This window comes from Melanaphis sacchari, unplaced genomic scaffold, assembly GCF_002803265.2.
Source record: "Melanaphis sacchari strain LSU unplaced genomic scaffold, SCAv2.0 Contig44_pilon_pilon, whole genome shotgun sequence".
Classification (NCBI taxonomy): Eukaryota; Metazoa; Arthropoda; class Insecta; order Hemiptera; family Aphididae; genus Melanaphis; species Melanaphis sacchari.
The window spans coordinates 1957240-1974684 of NW_020271295.1; the positions used below are offsets into that span (position 1 = coordinate 1957240).

A 17445-nucleotide genomic window follows, 5' to 3' on the forward strand; every position below is an offset into this window, starting at 1 on the left:
GTGTACTCACGACCTATCTATTAAATATTCATATTGACGCTTATTATAACTTGCATATATTATAATTTGGACATCCTACTGTCATAATATAATCTAACTGTTCTATTGACAATAAAGAAAATTCAAAAAAAGATCAAACCACTTGTGTTATTAGTTTCCAAATTTCATATCATTAGGATTCGTTTATTAGTAGACGATCCCATACTGTGTAAGTCGAAGTTATTTAATGAAATAATTGAGATAGTATTTTTTAAGATGATATTTGTATCTTTTTTTGTTGAATGTTTTTATGATTGGCCCAATTCATAAAATTACACAAAACTCACTCAATTATATTTCATATATATATTTAAAATAGTGATTACGAGGTACTTATAGAAAACATTCGATTCATTCAAATATTGATCTATCATGTATATACTATAATATATATATAGAGCAGTTTACTAAATATTACGCGTTTTTGAATTTCTAATGAGTTCAGGATTATTTTATGACTATATATTTTGAAATACTTGGAATTTTATTTGATGATTTACAAAGTGTCTTGAAGTAATCCAGTTTTTTTTTTTCAAATTAATATTACTCTTTTCTTCTGTAAATTGTTAAACAGATGATTTATTTTTTGAAAAATGTTAATATTTCTGATTAAAATTTGAATGAGTAATTTCAGGGTTATTAGTATTTATATAAGTATTGATAATAATAGTCATTAATGATGATTTTATTTACAATCTAAAATACATGTACCTAATATTAAAACGAGTACGTTCTTGTTATTTTCTTAGACAATTTTTACAGCTAATACAGTTTTTATTAACGATAATAATGAAGATAATTTTAAAATCAAAATAGCCTTATATAGTCACTAAATCTATATTACCATGACTTATCAGGGATGCTTAGTATATTATAAAACGCACCAATTCGGAAATTATACGTTCGAACTTTTCACATTTCATTTTTCAAGATAAATCTATGTTTTAAATAGAAATAGGTAGTTCTCATTAAAAGAAAAAAAAATAGGAGTTTGTACCATGACAGGATACTCTCCCTTATATGGTAAAATATCTAATCATTTGAAAAAATGATCCAAAAGTATACTTAAAAAATATTTGCATAAATTTGTTATTACCTATAATGGAACAGATTAGTGTAAAGCATGCTCGGCTAATCGTCCTACAGCATACCGTAATATTACGAGTATATTATGACGTATTTTTATAATATAAAGTTATTTACCGAACGATATTTGACAAACGAAATATTATTGTCGTATTATCTTCGTCTCGCGACCGGAAAACTATGCCGTCGATTCGTGCAGTAGTATCGCATCGCCGCCACCGTTGCGCCGCTCCGCCGAGGGGGTAGTAGAGCCCTGTCGCGCCGCCACCGGCACCGTTCGGCAGTGTGGCGCATTTTAGTAGGGCCCCACACTCGGCGTACTCTGTCGCGCACACCGGTCCGCCTCGTATACTCTGTGACTACGCTGTTCCCGCGAACTCGTATTTATCGTCGTACTGACCATACTCAACGACCGTTGATTCGTAAAAATAAAAAACGGGTTAGGTTTTGTACTCGAATTTTTGTTATTTGATTTGTCATCGTTTTTATTTTCATTATTTTTTTTTCGTTTGTTTTAACCTGTTTAAATTCGTGTCATATCGTCCTATAATATAATAACATCATCATCATCACCTAATATATTATAATAATATTAAACATAGAGTTTTGCCTGAAACCGTACGGCTGTGCTGCCGTTGATATCTGAATCGGAATACAGGTAAAAAAAATATTTTAGAATATTTTTGAATTTTTTTTTACATATACCTAATACATAATCTTATTAATTTACTTATAAGGTAACATAAACATGTTATTAAACGTGTAGTAGTGTGTGACACGTAGATACAAGTTTATGACTATTGTTATAATATGGCGCTTAAGCATCGAGAACAATTTGCGAGGCACTGGCTCATCCAAACTTTAAGAATTATTAATTAAAAATACTATTTTTTAATGTTTTCATTATATTTTATGGAGAGGTATATCGTGATTTTCAGAAAAGTGTTTTGCTTGTCAGATTATAATAAGAAATTAAAAATATAGGTTGCAATTTAATAATTAAGTATTAATAGATTTGATTAATCAACAAAAATAAGAACAATTTTAAAGTACTTATTGTGACTTGTATTGCTTAAAAAAAAAAAAAAAAGTACGAACTGAAAATATTAATGATAGTGTTTGTATCTTCCTGTTTTTAATATATTTTATATCATACTATTATTATTATTTGTCAAATAATATAAACTGAAAATATATTAACAACAGTTATTCATTAGACAATATTATGATAAGTTACACGATTCAGAAATTTGTACTTTATGCAGTGAGATCTAGAATTAATTCTAAGTAATATATTGCTATAAGAACCCTTAACACCTTTTGCAATCTGCGGCTATGGCGTGACCGCGAAATACGTTTACTATACTCAAAATTTGATCGTCAAACAAACGCTACGTATTCAACTACTTAAAGAGCTTTTATTTTTTATTTTATCCAAGACAAACACTAAAGGATATTATAGTCTTTAAACGTAGATGCGTATTAAACCCCAAATATTACGCAGATTAGCAAATTGAGCAGAAATAGTAGATTTTAAACGAGAAGGGAGTACGTTGAATGATCAGGTGGCATGTTCGTTTCGTACATTTAATGGAATACACCTGCAGTATGTTAAATTCGTTTCAGTAATTAGCTTTAACGTCTAAAGATGGTTTTTATATATTACCACAGACAGTACACTATCGTGTTATTAATGATCGTATGTTTACATACATAAATGTATGTAATAATGTTAATATTCTTGATTAGTTATAAATAGTAATTGTAAATATTATGTACAATTTTATTTAAGACAATGGGGTTATCTTTAAATTTAAAATTTAAAATTTTACTCATTTTTATAATTTAATTTTATAATTTTTTAGCAGTTTTGCTTATTATTAATATGTGTAACACATTGTCATATTATAATGTGTAATATATAATACGACTAATTTTGACTATTATGTATTCATCCTTTTTTGGCCAAAACATATGTTCCCTTTTTGGCTAGTATGGTTTACTTTAAAATTTGAAATTAAAACATCTCGTCTATCTAGACAACTCGTTTAAGTTAAATTAAATATAATTTAATCTAATAATATGATTTCTAATAATAATAATTACCACATAAAAGAGCAAAAAATAAAAAAAATAAAATAATTTATAGTAAAATAAAGGATTTTTTAATCTTTTTATGAATTTTAAAATTATTTTTCACAATATACGTACGTAATGTATCACTGTGTAAAATTATAATAATTACAACTGGAAACTAATATATATCTTTAAGAGTCAATGCAACTATATCAAATACTTCTCATTTGTCAATGTGTTTTTTTTTTTTTTAGTTAAATCCCATCTTATTTACTTATCAACCAAATATTATATTCTTGTAACGTATACCTAATGGATAAAATTAATCAATATTTTAGTTAATTTTATTTTGGTTCACTACGATATCTAGATAACTGTCTTGATGAACACACATTTAACACAAAGTTGTTAGCAGAACTATATTTCAACATATTACATCCATGTACATAGAACAATGAACGAAACTAATGTATGCAAATATATGGTAACAATTATAAGTTGCCCTCAAGTATATAATTTTAAGTATGTTAAATATTATATTTAGTTCATAATGAGTTAAGTTTTAATTTCCAAACTCTTGATAGTACGTATATTAAACATTACAAAATGATAATATAGGATGATATGAATTCTTTGTATTTAAGTAATTATTGAAATGTTTTTCTCATAAGAATGAATGGCAAAACATTGACAAAAAAAAAATCTTCATACTAACTATGTTATTTGAAATATGATGTAATTTTTATATTAAATAAAAATAATACATTTTATAATATATTATACTGAGAGGATTTGCTCTTATTTGATTTGCTCATCAACCCCTCATCTTCACACAACTTTTTGCCTCTTCGAGGAGATACTTCCACTCCTATGATCTAAGGATCATCAATATAGCATCTTGAAATTTAATAATCTTAAAAATAAAATATGAGGGAGATAAAATAAACAAAACTTTTTTAAATCATAGAGTTTTAACTATTTAAGTATTGATGAAAAATATATTAATATTTTTGTATATAATGGAGAGACGTGTAATAAAGATAATATAAAAACGTATACTCAAAATTAGTTTCAATATTTAAATAATAATTAATAAGAAAAGTTATATGGATGAACAATACTTGCATCTCATGTTTAAATACGATAGTTACTTGGTGCCTAACTTCTAGTACTTATTACTTATGAGAACAGTAATGATATTCAATTTTTATTCTGTGAATTAATATTTTAAAAATTAAACTGTTATCGCTGTAAAAAATCTGTCAGTTAAAAAATTATAATATTATAATAAACAATTTAATAAGAATCAAGTCTGAATTATATTATTATATCTAAAATATCTAGCAATAATAATATTATAGTATTAAAGTTGATCGAATACAATATAAAATACTGTAAATATTTGAAAAAACACAAATTTAAATTTGAATATTTTAAAACTAATATTTAACTAGTATGATAATTTCTTATTAAAAATAATAATAATAATATAAGCTAAATAACGTTGTAATATGTAATTTTATAATAATATTTATACAATTTTTGATCGTTGATCATAATAAAAAAGTATAACAATTTTTATCATATTATAATAAATAAAGTATAGTACGTAATTACATTTAAACAGAATTTTAAAGTGTCGTCTGACGTAGGTACACTAATATTAATAATGAGATATGAATATACGTAAGCTTGGTAAAAACTATTTTATTCGATTCTCAACGAAAAATACCTATAGGTAGTAACATTATTTTGTGTCTTCATTTATATTATAAATATTTTTAGTAGGTGCATACTTCAATTACAAACGATGAAAGATGCAAAAAAAAATTTAATGTAGCTAAAAAACTAAAAAAAAAATGCTTCAATATTTCTATATAAATTTACTTTTATTTTATTAAGAAACAAAACAGTTAAAAATATGGCATATTATATTAATTCCGTATATAATATTACATAGTTTAAGTACGGCGTGTTTGTACGAGTATGGTACAAAATGTTTTTGAAAAATCATGTTTAATACACCATTTTCATTTTAGTCTCCGAACTGTATAAAGGAGCAATTGGTTTTATAACGATTTGCTGTTTTTTTCTTTCAGAAAACACTTTTTGAATACCTAGTTGAAGTTTCGTAAAGCTCTTAGTGTTTACACATATATTGAAATAGAACACAGACGGTACTTTAAATAGGTTGTTTTTTATTTTCCTAGTAATCTTAAAAAACATACACACAGTTTACTAAGGAAAATCAGAAAATAATAATTTATTTTTAGTTGTTTGGGCGCATTTAAGAAAATAGTAACTCAAAATTTACTTCGATCATATTTTATGTCAAATTTATCAACTTCATGCTATTTATTTTTTTTTATTTTTAAAAAATGGGAAAAAAATTTATCTATTGTTCTATATTTTAAAATATTTTTTTATATCTTAAAATTTCTAAAAATAAATATTTAAATTAAAAGATTTTTTTGTTATATTATTATTATAAATTTTTAATTGTTTATAATTATCTAACATTTTTGACAAAAAGTTATTATTAAAAATATTATTAATTACCCAGAAATATTGTTTTATGTAGTTACACAAAAAAATAACTTTTATTTTAAATTAATATATATATTTATTTATTATAAGTAATAAAATACATATGATATGATTGTTTATGATACCTAATTATGAGTTACTCGAGTTAAAATATTGAAACTAAGTAAATTAAATGTTGTTGTTTAATATCAAAGAAGTATTTAGACCATGGACATTTTTTGAAGAAGGAGGAAACAATTGTATAACATACATGTACAATGTACATTTAAACTTTTATATGTTGTAATGATTTTAGGTATATGTATATCAATAAAAATTACTTATATAATTTAAAATTAATTTTACTTGTAAACTTTGATAGCTGAACTAGGTAATTATGCGCTACACAGAATCCTATTAGTTCTTGCTATTTGAAATCTTATACAATTTAAACATATAGAGATTTTTATACAAATAATTAATATTCATAAATTGACTATTTATTTAAATACGATTTAGTATTTATGCTGTAACTCTTTAAGTTATACTACTATTTTTATGATTAATCTGAAAAGCTAAAATATCACAACTGTAAAGAAAAAACAACTCTGAAGAAAGAAAGGGTTTTTCCAGTATGTCTTGTCTCCTTTTCACTTACTGAGTACGCTATTAACATTCAATTTTAATTTACAGTTGTAAAATTTAAAATTATTTTTCAAAAAATAAATAGTAAAATATAAGGCTGTGAAATTTGATCTATTTGTCTAATTTTAATCATACTTATTATAATATTCAAAATTAAAATTAAACTGTGTTAAAAAAAAAAAAAAAAAAATAAATAATTTATTCTGAAATTTCACGAAACACGTATTACAAGATTTACATTTTCTAATAACGTTACATATTTTAGTAAAAGATTAACTATTTTTTTAAAAAGGAAAGAAAATATATGAGTGTAATAATCACAAATAAATCATGGATTTACCATAGGTGTTTCTAAAGAATATAAAGTACGAAAGGAGAAAAATATATTTTTGAAAATATGTCAAATATTTATGGAAGAAATAAGGATGGAACCTTATAATAGACCGCTGTTTAACCACTTTTTTCAAATCAGATATGTATTATGTTTGTACGCTGAATAAATAATGCCATTAGGATAATGAATTAACCAAATTAAGTCAGTTTTGTCGTACAGCAAGATTTTTTTTTTTGGTTAATAATATTTTTAATATTCATGTGAGAAAAAAAAACAAAAACTAAAAATTATTATAATATGTTCAAATTTTAAATTATTATTAGTGAATATTATTTTGAGTTTAAAATAAATAAAACATTATTGTAGAATCATTACAAAGAATCTGTAAGAAATGATACTAAATCATTATAATTACAAGCGAGATAAAACTGAATTTTCAGAATAAAATGTATAGCAAGAATAAAAATTGTCTTAGGTATATTATAAGAAATGTATTATGCATCAAAATAATTTTAAATGAAAAAAATTAATATATACTATTTTAAAATATTGGCCATTATTTCAATAGGTAACAATCTATATCCGTAAAGTAATAAATTAAGTTTTATTTTTATCATTTGAATAATTTAAATAAAAAAATACATAATATTATATAAAGTCAATAAAAGTTATGAAATTATAATATTATTTAGCAATTAAATATTTTAAATTTTAATAAGTAAATTATTGAAATGTTTAAATTTGAATTGCATTTTAAAATAAAATTTTTATTCATATTTTGATCAAAGGAATGAAAATTAAAGATAAAATTTATAAAATTAAAAAGATAATGAAAAATTGGATTTTGATCGAACTAATCAGGTATATTTTGAATGTGTTTTGTGAATTAAACATATTTATATACTTAAATAAGAGAATAAATAATTTTTTGGAAGACCATTTAGTTTGAACATTGTACAATTGAAATTAAAAGTCACTAAAAAAATGAGATTTTATTTTTATTGTCGACATATTTAAAATTAGATTATATCACTTAGTATTTGGTAAATTACAAATTACATCAAATCTATCATATATTTGATGACTATTACGTTAATAATTAATATAATATAATAGTTTAAATACCTTCTCAAAACTAAATCTCATAAAAATTTACTTAAAACTAACTAGAAAATAGTACGTGTTAACAGTAAAATGAATAAATAATATTGATCAAACGATCTATTTATAATTTTATAACGATAAATCAATCACAAACATTTTTAAGACAACTATAGTATATTTTATCAACTAATATTATGTTGATATTATACGAATATTAATATTTTATTTACAATTACCTTTGAAAAATAATGTTAATTTACATATTTTTAAATAATTATACTTACCAAGATATCAAATAGTCATTTAGATAGTGAAAATTGTACCTATTTCTAATAGTTATAGTTTATGAAATATATGATAAATTTAAGAAAAGATTAATTACATTATTTGATTAATTACTTAATGCAGGATACAGGATACATTAATACTATAATATACCTATAATATAATAGTGACAGAGAACACTAAATTATGAAATATTAGTTGAATAAAACTAACAAAAATTTAATACAATATAAATATTTTCCTTATTTTAATATGTATTGATTTAATACTCATATTATTTTGAATACGCAAGTGTTTATTGTAAGTCTTAAAGTAAGACGGATCATTATTTTAGTATATTTTTATTCCTTCTATGATTTTGTTTTGAAAAATGTTCAATAATTTTATAATTTTATCTTGTACAGACAGTATTATAATGAAATTCAAATTAATTACACTTTATTTTATACTTTATACAATTATTATTATTATGATAAAATTAATAAAACTGCGATAATTAGAAATAATATTTTAATTTCGTTAACTTATGATTTATAAATAGTAGTTTAGTGTATTTATAATTATTTTAACTAAATTTTTTTTGAATTAATATAGCTTAATAAACCTAAATTACTATGAAAAATAATTTATATACACTAATAAAATATCTAATTTACTGTTTTCAAACGAATCTAATAAGCCATTAATAATTTTTACTACATTTTGCTTCTAAAATTACGATAACGTGCGTATAATGTATCACAAAACTTTACATAGGAAAAAAACATGGTGTAATTACGAGATTCAATATAACGTAATATTTTTATTATTGTTTATGTGTATACAAATACATAATAATTTAGTAAAAAATAACAGTGTAACCATTATAAATCAAATATTTCGACACGTATAATGTCAAAAGTTTTCGTCAGTGCATTTAATCTGAAAAAATGCATTGTGAAAAACACACGTAGGCATTGGTTTTCTGTCTTGGATAAAAATCTTCATCTGCAAACATGTGTATGTTGTATGCACAATGTTTTCGGGTCATTTGCTTGTTTATTGAACCACGAGTTTCTTCAAAAAACAATAAAAGCCGATCCTTTCATGAGCTGAACATAAATGAAAAAAAAGTGAAAATGAAAATAACATAAAAAGCTCATATGCGGTAAAACTGCGAAAGGAATATGATGCAAAAGTAACAACAATACCAAGTCAACTGAAAAACCGTCGGTGAATAGTAGCAGCGTATCACGGGCTGATATCTTATGACGGATATTCAAATAGGTTCAGTTGTATTTCTAAAAGAGGCTTTGAAAATTTACTTCTGTTTTTAATACTTACAAGAATGCTTATAGTAGTGAATTCATTGTTTTGATGTACATACTATATTATTGTATGTGTGTCTTTTGTTTGGTAACATTTGATAGTATGTAACATTTTATAAATACAAAAATTATAACTAGGTATATGGGAATAGACTATAGTAAGAAAACTGTAAATTATTCGAATTAAGAGAAGAAGAGTATTCTATAATTTATTTTCCAATTTTAAGTTGACATTTGGAGTTCTAGGAGAAACGATGAATGTATTGATTTTACAATGATGTGTTTTTATATAGCTTTGTATATATATTTTTTTTCTACCAGAAAACGCTTTTTATAGTAAAAAAATACTTCAAACTTCAACTATGACATAGATAGTAGCAAAAAGAATTTGAATAACCATTTCTGAGGTCAAAAAAATAAACCAATTCATAGTCGTATTCTTAATGATTGAGAAAAACAAAAACAAAAAAAAAAAAATTAAAAAAACTAAAAAAATACGTAAATTTATACGTAAAACTGTTATTCGATTAGTTTTTTTTTATTTTATAATAATTATTAAAAAACGATATATTTAAAGTTTACACAAAATATTTATGCTAAGATTCTTAATACATGGTATAATTTTCAAAATAATTAGACTCATTTAGAATCAATAAAAGTAATATTTAATTTTTGACTTCTTTTTTTTTTGTTTTCCTTTTATAAATGTCGATAAAAAAATGAATACTTGTTCAAGACACTTTTTAATTGAACACAATGTTATTTTTATTAATTTGTTAATACTGGAGTTAAAAAAAAAACTGATCCAAAATGTATTGTAATTTTCAATGATTATTAGATGTTAGAATTTTGACAATATTGGTCAAGATCGCGACCACTTGCAAATCGTCTTGTAGTTATTAAAATTCATCATATTTTAAGGTAGAACCTTTTTACACTACGAACCTTTTCACAAAGTTCTATGGTATATCGGTATTCAATCAAAAGTCAATATTAATAAATATATGATACGAAAAGTATATAAAGCTATTATAAACGACATTATAAATACGATCTTTTTAGAAAAATATAATAATTCAGTTTACTGTATTAGGTATTGTTTACTATAGGTATAATAAAAAAATAGCACTATGATATCAATTTAAACATAAAATTAAATTCACTTACAGTTATATGGCTGATAGATCGTTTCTGCTCAGATTCGTTTTACTTATGCAATAATTCATCATTGAATTTAATACATTCATTACTACAGTGACCTACTTAATGACGAATGATGAAGTACACTTAACATTTATTTACAGCAGAGTGGTTACCTACTTCCCTCCTTTTTTCCTTTTTATTCCATAATAGCTAGGTATTGTGTAAACACATTTTTATCACATGTGTAAATGTATGTTTTGGAAAGTTATATATTATATATATATATATATTTACCGATGTTTAGTCAGTTACTAATATATAAAAGTATATAGTTTTGTATAATTTTCAATTCCTAATTTGAATTCATAAATCAAAAGCTTATATAATATTGTACATAAAAAATCTGTATTGGTTTTATAGATTTTCTTATTGTTAATATTGATGATAAATCGCATAATATAATACCACAGACCAAATAATAGTTAACTTTATTATAAATTACGAATATTTAAGTCATAAAATCGTCAAATTTTTTTATAAACCATTTTATCTGTGTACGGCAATTATTAATTAGCCTTTATAATAATATATTTACGTATAAACTACAAATTTCTGTTAACAAATCGTTAACGTCAAATAAATATTGTAATTTTTAGCAGTCAATAAATATTTAGTTTTGCGAACTGTACAGCTGTACTATACTGGCCTTTCTGGTCAATTCTTTTTTGATAATGGATTTTATTTGTAATTCAGTTCTGATTTTTGGAATTCTTAAGCATACCTTATATTAAAATATTAAAATTTTTATACTTTTTTACCATTTAAGGAGCGTCTTGTAGTGATACAAGTTTTTTTTTTATAAGAATCGCATATTGTTCTGTATATTAGCATATAGAGTAGCTCTTCATCACTTAGTTTTGTTGTAATTTCGTGATGTATATATTTTTAACAAGAGAATTTGTTTAGTTGTGTGGAAAAGTGCGTAATATATATTATAATAAAGTTAGAAAAAATATGTTAACTGTTTCTGTTTGAACAGGGTAATGAAAATTCAATGATCTTTTATTTATTTATTTTTATTATTATTTAAAGTTTTTGTGCTATTTGAATAAAGGTTTGAAATTTCCCATAATATTACAAGCGATTATTTATAAGCGTATTTATAATATACTATCACAATAATACAAATATTTTAACCTATATACATAATTGAATTTTATGATTGTTTAACTTTTTTTTTTAATTTCATAAAGAAAATACGTTGCAACGTATTATTATGACTAATGATAACAATGGTGTTAACGACATGAACCCAAATTCTTTAATTCAATTAGTTTGTCATATTATTAAATATTATTTGTAATAATGATTAAATCTTGATATTTTATAAATTATACATCATTTATTTTATTTAGTTATTTTTAGTTTCGGTAAAATAAAAAAATAAAAATATGGCTTTAAAAATATTTAGATCATATGGACATACATTTAACGAAAAGTTTGAAGGGTTCAAAGTATTTAGAAATTATGAACATTAATTCATAAAAACAAAAAATAATATTATATTTTTTTAGTTATATTAGGAATTAGTACGAACTTCACAAACCTTGTTTTTAAAACTTACCAGAACTAAGTGAAAATTAAATTAAAATACTATTTATATGTAAACTACGTACATTTTAAGTATATTTTATACTTTGTTCCTCAGAGTAATATCATTTAAAATATAAACTATATGGTAGCGACTAAATTAATTATATCGTGTATAGACGCATCTAACAACAATAAATTAAAGATTCATTGTTTAAACAATTATTTATTTATTTTATAATTTTATTTTGTTTTTATGTTGTTGTATAAAAATTAGTTAGCTTGTGTTATTGAAATTTTTATTTTTATCACATTTTAAACTTCTACAATACTATTTGTTTGATAGGATTTGCACAAGTATAATGTACACGATACGGGCGAGACTTAAAACTTTATACAGGCTCCGTGATGTGAACTTTGCTGTAAACGAAATGTGAAAATACTTCGATTTAACTAAGCACTTCTTCAATGTTTTACGTACATAATATATTATAAGTTAAATGTTTAAACTAATGTACAAAATACCAATATGGTAAATGGACGAATTTAGATAGCTATCAAATAAATTATTAATTAAATAAAGTTTCAATTGGATACATACTAATGGATACGAAGGTACTACCTTGCATCACAGTGAAAAACATGAACACGTATATGATAATTTTATGTTACGACAAACAATTATTTGAATAAATATTTGTTGAAGCTTCTAATTTAACCTAAGATTTAAATTTATCATATCATTTACTTTTAGACAAATAATAAAAACATAGCAACAACCAGATCCGATTAAGTCAAAAATAAACTGCTTTTTTACATTTTTTACTAAAAATATACTATTAATATTTTATACTTACTTCCTCAAATACATACCAATACGTTTAATACATATTTGATAAATTAAAAATTAAATTAAATTATTTAAATGTCAATAATCAATGTTTTTTACATTCAGTTGTTGCTTATTTTATCAGTGCTTTGGAACCTCGCAATAAACAGTAAGTTGTAGTAATCTGGTAATTGTTGAGTATAATAATTTTTACTTTATATTGCAATACCCATTCGATTAAGTATAAGTGCAGTCGAAGATATCTCTATAAAGCTATTACATTCGAGTATATAAAACTGAATTATACTGCATATTAGCATAACTAAATTAGTAAAATTATTATGATTATTATAAAGGTAAAAAATATAATTTTAAAATTATTTGCCCTCGAGTACTTCTCTTCTCTACATAATAGTATTAAGTATAACGGTACCTACCATAATGTTTAACAATCAACGATACGGTAATAATATTTTATCGAATTCGGTAGCTTAGAAACAAATTATAGGCTGTAGGTATTATTAGATGTCCACCACGCGTTCTACTCGATTGACCATTTTCAATTTTCCCGGCTCATTAATTTCAACCGGCGCGAACAAAGTACGTTGGTCCACTTCCAACCCCTCCATATACCCTCGTGTATGAGATGAGAAGACGACGTCGGCAACGGCAGTGGCGGTAGTGATCGGTCGTAATCCGATAAGGGCGCAGTGTACTAATTGAAGGGACTCTCGGTATACTTATATATATATATAATATATAGACGACTATATAAGTATTATTCGGAGACACGCACAAAAGTTAATATATAGAGAATAATAGTGGACAGATGCCAACGTGTATGAGAAATTGATACCTATAGGTATCACATATATCTGTATAGAATTCACTGGTATGAAAAGGAGGCTATTGGAGAGTGGTAGCGGAGATTGTGAGACGAAGTTTTACTATGTATAATATATAATACAATAATATATATATATATAATATATGTTACATAAAGTGACATACATAGGTAATATAAAGTGACGTGAGTTGAATTGTGCCCATGAAAGTCGAGTACTTAAACGTTTATCTATTGTGATCACCATCCGCTAGTGCATATATATTTATTTACTATATGTATACGCATTCTAGATTTTGACCTAATTTTGCTGAACTTTAGTATTTGTGTGAACGTATATTTTTTAATAGGTCTGATACAAAATTATTTTGATGACAATGCGTATTCAATAATACTGACCGAAATCGAATACTGTTCCCCTTTTTCTATAATTTCATTATACCTATTGAATTAATGGCATCGATATCGATTTTCAAGTGTAAGGGTAAACAATCCTAGTATTTTAAATTAAAAGGTGGAATAGGGAATAATGTGGTTATCGTGATAAGTTAAGTTTAGAATGAAATTCTTGAATTTTCTATAATTTTATTTAAAATACGACAATTATTTTTAAAAGATGGTTACTTATTTATTTAATTTTTTTTTCGGCGAGGTACTTGGAAATATTTTTTATTTTTAAGCTTAAAAAAGGATCAGCATCAATTCATACACTATATTCTGTTATGACTTAGTCACTTGTGAACTTTACCGAGTTCATTGGTTTGATGTTAAGTGTTGAAATTTGGTGAAAAAATTGTTATAAACATTTTGTTGACAAATTCGGTGATCGAATAACTACCGTGATATAAATTACAAATATACCTAATTGTCCTGCAGCATTAAACCACAATCTTCATCAATTAATTATTGACCTCTGCGTATACATTTAATATAACATATAAAGCTTATTAGACCTGACTTTAGCTTCACTGTTCTCAAAAAATCATCTACAAATGGTAATCGGATAAGTATTTTTACCATCAGGCTTGTACGATGGCATTCATGATTATAATTATACAGCAGCGATTATTTTATTATTATAATTATTGTAATATTATTAAAATGTTATCGTTGTTTAAATTGTTATATTTTTTACCTACTGTTGAAGATTTAACGTTCAAAAATAGGATGAAAACTATATGATATTATTATTTGTTGTTTTATATACTACGACAGTCGACAGTAATACATTTCATTTAGAGATCAGACATACACGAGTGTGATAAAATTTAAGCTAAATATTCGTCTATCTTTCGATAAACTATTACGAATCACTATTTTTATTTATAAATTTCGACGTTTAAAAGTTTATGACATTAATCAATATAAGTATGCTATACCTAAAAAAAATCACTTGATATTACATTATCAAAAAGTACATATTCTATGTAATATTTCGTATAATTAAACATTAATAATATAATGACATTACATTGTTTTGTGCGTGATATGATGTGTAGTTCTACGTCTATTTTAATCACACTACATAATGATGTATACGAATTTTTCACTATAATTATTGTAATACTATAATAATACATTTATTCAATTGCGATTATACTAGCTATATAAATTATGAGTGTTAATTACCTGCAATTATGTGAAATAACGGTAGTAATTAATATCTGTTGTAATAATATTTTAGAGGATTGTCGAGTTTATTGGTGATTTTATTTTTTTATTTTTACAAATAATCCATGGATTTAAATTGAATGTCAACACATTTAACCTAAATCTATTTATTTCCATCTTACAAATATAAAACATTGGCATTCAGTAGAGCCAATTTTGTGTTGGTAGATCTAACATAAGAGTGATTCGATATAGCTATTATCGTAATTAAAACTAAAAGTAAGAATATAATACTATTTATGGAATTTCGTAAATTTTTATTGATATTTAAATATTTAAGCGGGATACGCGTGTTTTAAAATTTTAGTATTTACACGATTATAAAACACTTAAAAAATTAAAATATAAATAAAAACTTAAAATAAAATGCTATAAATGGTATTCTTATCTTTATTTGTTAATAAGTTAATTCATTTAATATTAGAGCTTATAACACAATATTAGTTTACTGTAACATACGACATACGCGTGTACTGTTCTTTCAAGTAATAATTAATCTCGCGTCATTAGACACTATATAAATTGCATTATTTCAAACAAACAGCTATACATAAAATATGTAAACTTTGAACTGTTTTATCGGTTGTCACGACCCACAATGCATTCAAAACATAATCGAAAAGTTCAAGAAAGTTTAAGAAAGTTTTGGGGGCATTTCGATTAATGTATCAACACCACGAAAAAATGTTTAAGAGAATAGCTATTATTCTCCGTGGTTAATACTTCCAAAGTCTGTTCAGAAAATTGGTGTCACGATACCTCGCGGCTACAACTCCACTTGCAATTGTAGTGTAGTAATATCATGTAAGGCGTGCCACACAGGATCGTTTGATTAAAAATAATTTACAGACCACGAACAATTGACGTCGGTTGCATCTATTTTATATAATACTACATAGCATATAATATATAATTATACCCTCGGATAGATGAAACCTTGTGAATTGGGTACCGTTGTCGTCGGAAGTAAGTCATAAAACGGAACGAAAATCTGAACCTCTTCGCCATCCTCCTGTACACCATTTTCTGTAAGCTATGGTGCGTGTTTTTCACGCGTGTTTCCCCGTCAGCCCATGATCCCAGTCACCGTTTTCTCGCGTGAAGTCAACGAGCAGGCGCACCGAGTTTATAGGGAACATATCGTACAGAATAAAGCCGGCCAATATTTATGGTCTTGGCCATTGTCTCGAGGCGTAACCGTTTAGGAAAGACGCCGTTTTAAATCCTAGGTTTATTTATACATTATTTTCGGAGCGCGTCGGATTCGGATTAAAATGAAGAGAAGCGTGCTTTCAACGAGACTTTTAAATTAATCACCAAACATTCAACGGGACAATATTTAGGTGTATACCAGATAACCACGAAAAATCTTAACTTAATTATTGTTGATTGAACGCAATGTATACACATACAATATAATGAACAAATAAAAAATTATAATGCATATTATATACACAAAAGACATAAAATAAATTATACGGTTTTGTTTGAAACATGAATAATTTGTAAAATATAAACTATAAAAAGAAACATCATTCGAATAGTGATATTATATACGATAATTTTTACAATATTACGACGTTAAAAATCGAAATGCACATTGATTCGTTGTCGTTGTAACTGTACAAATGATGCTTACTTTTAGTGTAAAATATTTGAATAGCAATTAACAATTAGAATATCTTAAGTTGTCATAAAATATTTATATTTCGTGCTTAGATATAAACTATTTTGTGCATACATTTGATTTTAAATGAAATAAAACCATAGATAAATTGTATCATACTTTTAAAATAATATGATAAATAGTAAATCACGACTATTCGGTTAGATTAATTTTATATTTCAATTAAAATATAAAAAAATTTATTACATTCATTGTATTCTATGTAAATTTCTAATTCTTTTAGCATATATTTTTTGACTGACTGACTGTTTTTATTTTATACTTTAAGTTCTTCCATTT

General features: G+C 24.4%; 1 protein-coding gene across 3 annotated transcripts in view; it reads left to right on the forward strand.

Moving 5' to 3' along the window:
- The first annotated feature begins 1438 nt into the window (after positions 1–1438).
- LOC112598045 (acetylcholine receptor subunit alpha-like) overlaps positions 1439–17445 on the forward strand; it is a 163758-nt gene continuing 147751 nt past the window's right edge. For all 3 annotated transcript variants that reach the window (XM_025344370.1, XM_025344372.1, XM_025344371.1), the window contains exon 1: positions 1439–1783. The gene's annotated coding sequence lies outside the window, so the exon portion shown is untranslated. The remainder of the gene's footprint in view (positions 1784–17445) is intronic.